The sequence below is a fragment of the Penaeus monodon genome, unplaced genomic scaffold (assembly GCF_015228065.2).
Source record: "Penaeus monodon isolate SGIC_2016 unplaced genomic scaffold, NSTDA_Pmon_1 PmonScaffold_13302, whole genome shotgun sequence".
NCBI classification, from domain to species: domain Eukaryota; kingdom Metazoa; phylum Arthropoda; class Malacostraca; order Decapoda; family Penaeidae; genus Penaeus; species Penaeus monodon.
Window position 1 is genome coordinate 3,041 of NW_023642270.1, and position 6,910 is coordinate 9,950.

General features: G+C 41.6%; 1 pseudogene; it reads right to left on the reverse strand.

Moving 5' to 3' along the window:
* Positions 1-534: 534 nt before the first annotated feature.
* LOC119569190 lies at positions 535-5,540 on the reverse strand (annotated as a pseudogene).
* Positions 5,541-6,910: the final 1,370 nt, after the last annotated feature.

A 6,910-nucleotide genomic window follows, 5' to 3' on the forward strand; every position in this document is an offset into this window, starting at 1 on the left:
AATTTGTTTTGTTTTTTCCAAAGTAAGGACACTGATAAAGTTCACCAACTAAAAAGATCTGAACTTGTCCCCTGCCACCACTCAACCACCCCCCAAACCTATTCCGAGGGCAGTGTCCACTTCCCTACACTTGCGTTGCATTTTCACTCTCCTAAGCCATCATTCCTACCACTATCTTCTCAACACTCCCTGGCACCCAAGCACGCCTCAGCACACAAATGTTCACTGTGGTAGAGGGAGCAAATGAAAAAAAAAAAAAAAAGAAAAAAAAAAAATGCACGAAAAAAGTTTTAAAAATTACCTGCTGACACTGAGTATAAAAGAGACTTTATGAGAAGGTAGAGACACTTTGGAATCTCTCTCCCTCACTTTACCTTTTTTTTTTCTCTCTCTCTCTCTCCTCCACCTGCACCACATTCCATTTTCCAGTCATATCATCAAATTGGTCATAACTATCTGCATCATCCAGCTGTTTCCACACCACATGAAAGTTAAGTATCACCAACAAGCAACAAGTACTGGGGGAGAGGGGCTTCATGTGGTCCTCCTACACAATATTCCCACCCTGGCTTCACCGGTCAGGTTGTCGTGAGCTTGCCTTATCTTGGTCTCAGTCATGTTGGGAACTAGCTTGGAAAAGAGGTCCCGTATGAATGCATCTGTCACCCCCGGGTTGGACCGCTCAGCTGTCTCGAAAGCCGATTTGAGTTCCTCAATGGCATCTGTGCGTGTGGATCTCCACTTCTACTGGAGTGTCGGTGGCGTCGCTGAAGCTGAAAAAATTATTGAAAAAACTGCAACTCATGTCCATTGATAAAGCAAAATCAAATCCACATATCTATAGTATAAATCCACCCTGAAAATTTTTGCAGCAAGTAAAATACATGTAACACATCTAAACAACAGTTTGCGAATCATATCAATATCCCACAAAATAAATGCCGGACTCATCAATAAAAAGTATACACATCTGAGGGCCATTTACCAGATTTTCCTTACCTCTGACATGAGCGGCAGTACCACATCAACCAGGGTGTTTGACGTGGCATGGGGATGTGGCTCGCGTGACTGTGGGTGTGAGAGGGCCTCGATGATCTGGCCGCCTGATGTCACCTATGCTTGACCTGTTGTCTCTGGGGTGGTGTGCCTCACGGGAGTGACGCCGCTCATTCCTCTCATTATAATCATTTCTGTCTGACGTCGCTGATGTCATTCCTGTGGTCCTCGTGGTCAATTCTCATATCAGTCATTTCCCTGGAGGCGCCGTCATCTCCATTGGTGTGGGTTTCATTTGATCGAGGGGACAGCTCCATATCTCTGGACGTTCGATGCTCAACAGGCGAGCCTCTCTTCGCTTCTCATTCTCATTGGCGGTGGGGTGCCACAGAAGTTGGACGAGTCTGGGGGAAATTTTGAAACATGGATACATTCACTAATGGAACAGTGCTATAAGAAAAAGTCTGATATAACTAAACATCCATTAAAGCCTTTTATAATGTCAATCCAGACAACCACAACGTTCTCCAAATCCTCCATACCTCAAAGCAAACCATTCCAGCAAAAATCAAGAACTTACCGAGATGATGTCTTTTCTCCTCTGTACAGAACCCATTGTTCTCCTTGGAGGTGAATGAGAGAGGGAAGACATAGAAAGCAGCCACAGAGTTGTAGGAGGTGAGGGTCTGAGGAGAGAGGTGACGAAGTGTTGCTGCTGGTTAGGACCTCCTGTATGCTTGTGGGAGAGAGGCCGCCAGGGTGCTCTCTCACCGTCATGATCCATGCAGGTCCTCCACATCGCTCTCTTGTCGACTGTCCTCCCTAGAAGAGATATCAGTCAGTCTGGTATTCACTTCACACTCTTTCCACCCCTAGGCTCTTTTAGAATCTATACATATATGCAATGTGAAAAATGGGACCTACACCATTCTTTCTTTAAATGTCTACATTTTCCAGGGCTAAAGACAATGAAAGGAGAATTTTACTCACGAATCTGACTGGTCAAATCTGTATCAGTATCTGTGCAGTTTTTCCTGTACGACTTATATCTATCGATCAGGTCCATTAAGTAGGAATTCTCTTGGCCTTCCGATAAATGGATACTTCAGTATTCTTCTTTGGCTGTTGGTCTCTGTAAAGGAATAAGATATGCAAATGATGACCATTCAGTATTCTCAAGTGCAAGACTGTTCTTGTGCCAAATTTCCCCAAAGAAAATATCTCCACACCCTATTCAACAAATGAAAATCATTAGAATTCCTCACCACCACGGCCAACACACTTACATTCTCTGGATCCTTATTCAACACGATTCCACAAAGTCTTTGAAAGGCTTGCTGTAGTTCCCTGTGAGTTGCGGTGGGTTTGTTCTTAGTATGAGGGAAGGACTCGCATGGGTGGAGTCACTGTTGGGCGGCTCCCCTTTGCCAACTCTATGGCCGTGATGCCCAGGGACCATATGTCTGCCTATGGGGTGAGAGGAGGGGGGATCAGATGCTGGTTCGAGGGTTTTTAGTGCAATGTCATTACGGTTTTTTTTTCAGTTCATGATATACCTGTTTTGGTAATCCATTGCTGAAGGTTATATTTCTTATAACTTAAAGTAAAAAAAAAAAAAAAAAAAAAAAAAAAAAAAAAAATTATATATTATATCATATTTATATATATATATATATATATATTAAAATCAATTAATTAAATCAAATATAAATCAAAAATATTGAAATATATGGTGAAAATCCACAGATTAGGAAAAAAGTAGAATAAATTAAGGTAGAAAAACAGTAGATAAAAAGATTAATAAATAAGAGGATAGAAAAGCTAAAGAGAACAAACACGCCCCTAAGCCTCACCTTGGAGTCATACGCAGACTGCTTGATGACCTCCGGAGCCATCCAGAAGGGAGTCCCCAAACTGTTTCTTTTGCTTGTCGTGTTGGTCAACTGGCCTGCCACACCGAAGTCAGCAAGCTTTACATCTCCCATTTCACTTAGCAACACGTTTGCCGCTGTAAGTTCGAGTATGGATATAACTGATAGTTTAGTTCGCATTTTTTCTCTGCGGTATAATTTGTCACAGTAATAAAACTCTCCTACATATTAAAATTCTTTAAAATCTGCACTTTCCCCATATAATAATATGGACACAACAATACACACAAAAGAAATTATACAATTGGCTAAGAATCAATCCAACCAAAATCACATCTTCCAGCTGCTTATTACACCCACCTTTGATATCCCTGTGAGCTTCCTCTCCGAGTGTAGTAATCGAGACCTTAAGCACCTCCCTAGAATGATAGCATGTGCATCTCCTCGAAACTCCCTGCCTTCATCAGTCCAAGGCAGACCCGCCTCCAAGGTACTCCATGATAATCCATAGTTTCGTACCTGTGGAGTGACGTTAGGGAGGTTATAGATTAACATTTTTGTTCAACCGGGATTGAGGGAATGATATCAGGAAAGTAATTTTCCTCTCGACAACTTTTTCTGTTAATCTATCCTAGTTCTTCATTGTCAATTTTGTTTAGCCATTTACTAAGCCTACTGGACCTAGTCTGTTTATCTTATTCCTTATATTCTTGAAAAAAAAGTCTTTGTTTCTAATACTATTATTAATGTTATCATATTTTACTTTAATTATTACCAACATACAATAAAATGCTATTAACATACTAATGGTAACAAAAATACACACTTTTTTTCCAACAATTCAGATTTGTGGTAAAAGTACAATATCAAGTGGGCCTACAAACTGACTCTTTGATGTATAAAGAGTTGTGGAAATTATACAGTATGTGTAAGAAAGTTAATATATCATATACATGCCATCAGCGCATCAATGGGTTTTCTATCTAACGTCTTTATCTGTATATCTGTCTAATCATCAATCAATTTACTTCTATCTATTTATCTATCAATCGAGACAATCAGATAGACATCTCTGTCTCTGTCTGTCTGTCTGTCACACACCACCACACACACACACACACCACACAACACACCACACCACACCACACACACACCACACACACACACACACACACACACACACTCACACTCACACTCACTCACACACACACACACACACACACACACACACACACTGCTTTTATCATTACCAACAGTTCAATAATACCATTCTCCCAGAATTATGATAATCATCCTCATTACTCTAACCTCTATCACACAATCACCAAGTACCATCATTATCATCATTATATTGTTGTTATCAAAAACACTATGCCTCATGGAAAGAGATGAACGAGACAAGCTTTTGAACAACTAGGCCTATAGAAGTCCTCACTTTTGTCTCCTAAGCCTTCAACCCACTACAACACTGGGGAAGTGGGAGAATATGATCAAGGAGTAAAAGGAGAAATCACACTTGACATCACAAACATTCCCTGTAACAGCTGTAAATGAAAATGCAAAGAAAATGTATCGCTATACATACTCTGTTCATGCAATTTACAAGACTATTGGTAGAGTAGTGAAGATAATAATTAAATATTTTCTGGTGCAACTGCTGCTTGGGAAGTCTGTGTTAGTCCAGAAATAATAATCTCCTTTGAAACTGATTTCCCTAAAGGGTCCTTTTATGCCAAATAACCTACTCTAATCAGCATTGCACTGAACACGTCTATAATTCTACGAAAAACTATCATACCATGACAAAGCAAAACGACAACACCAGCAGACAGTTAGCTCCGTGAGGAAAATACCAAACAACAATACTCCAATTCACAGGTAGTGATGTGGCAATCTCTGACTACACTTATACAGTCATGCTTGCTAATGCCCCACCATGTAAGCAACAAGGAGACCTGGAATTACAGTGTCAGCAATTTATGCCACTACCAGGGTTACTAAATCTATTTGTTTTAGTGACATCAGGATCTCCAGTCTTTTCTCCTTTCTTTCCTGTTATTTTCTTGTCATACACCTCAAGAACAATGTGATAGGTAACATATTATGAGAATAAAATATTCATTTTGAAATGATTTTCAATTTTTGTTAACACTACTGTAATGTAAAGCTATCCACATTTAGTGCAGGTCAACTACACCTTTTACTAGCTAAGACTGGCTAACACTTCAAATTCCTTGTCCACCATTATGAAACCCTGTACACAATCAAATACCTAATTATAATCATAAAACACAATCTCAGTGCTAAAAACACATCACTAACATCACTACTACCCATTAATATCACCACTTCACCATGACAAACCTTCACAGTTTACCAAATCTTCATTCTTTCCTGCCCATTTCCCATCAACACCCCCCCCCCCCCCACCTCACCTTTAAGATAGGACCCATAGTACTTGGTGACGTATGGGAGTCGCACTGGGACAGCACCATAATCTCCTGCTGGATGTCCTCAATCTCATCCTCAGCCTCTTCCAGGTCATGATCTTGATAGCCCCACCTGCGTTGTGCGGTTGTCCACACCCTTGAACACCTCGCCGAAGGAGCCCTTGCCGATCCTCTCCTGCTTGGTGAAGATCAGCTCCGGGTCCACCTTCTGTGAAGAAGCCGAAAGAGAAAAATTCAGTCAAAAGGAAGACAAGAAAATGTTCAGTCATGTATAATTACACCAATGAATTAAAAAAGAAACGGAGCAATACTAATAAAAACAAACAGAAAGAAGGATTTCATCACTCTATGTATTACAGCATAGCTTTTTAATCTAGCACTAATGTTACAATACTTATGTATATATTTACCTATGCAGTATTATCAGTGAATAAAAATAAAATGAAATATTACTTAACTAAAAATTTAATAAATCTGTCCCTTCTCTTGGCGCAATTCCATGACAAAATGAAGCCCAAAAATAAAACTTTGTGTGCATCTAACAGACAATGCTATAAGCTGTAGTTACCAGTAAAGAAAAAAGAAAATAATGAGAGAAGGGGGAAACAGTAAATACCAAATACAATACAAAGCAAGTCCTACAGGTGTAAGCACCCGCCCCACACACACCACAATGTAATGCAAATCTAAACATTCAATATGGATAAGACAGATTAGGGTTTCCCTGAAAAGATGGTGGTGGAGGAGGATAAGGGAGGGGGGTGGAGAGAGGAAATGAGGTGGAGAGTGGGAGAGGGAAGGACAAATCAAGGAGAAGGGGGTCAGAGGAGAGGGATAGTGAGAGGAGAGGGAAAGTGAGAGGGAGAGGGAGAGGAGAGAGGGAGAGGGAGGGAGAGAATGCAAATCAGTAGAAATTTGGGGAGAGGAAGAGTATAAGGGAGGTGAGGGAAGGCAAAGAGAAAGAGAAGAGAAAGAGGGAGAGGCAACGAGGCAAGAGACATGCGGCAAGTGGACAAGGACTGAGATACCAAGATCTCAGAGGTATGCCACACAACAAGGGGATGAATGCCATGCAAATGGGACATTCAGGGAAGAACAAGTATGGGGTTGGAGTATGGTGAGCAACAAGGAGGAATGGGAGGGGAGGGAGAAGTCAGGGCCTAATAAAGAAAGTATACTACTGCAGCTTTTGATTTTGAACAGGCGAAGTACACTAGGCTTACAGCCAGAAAAACATGAAAAAAAATGGCAAAATATGCAAACACCAGAAAGAGCAATCCAGTTGTTCTCAATGCTCTTCATCTCCTGTCCCCCCTCCTCACCCCTCCCCCCCCATCCCCTCCCTCCTTCCCCCATCCCCTCCCCCCCCTCCCCTTCCCTCCCCACCCATCCCTCTCACACGCGTGATCCTTATGTCACCCCCCCCCTCACTGCCCTCTCCCACGACCAATTGCCACCCTTCTCTGCATCTCCAACCCTTACCTCACCCTCTCCCCTTATCTCCTCCTTTATTAATCTCTTACACCCCCTTCTCTATAACCCACAACCCCCCTATCCTATACCCCCCCCCCTCCCCTCCTATCCCCTATCTTC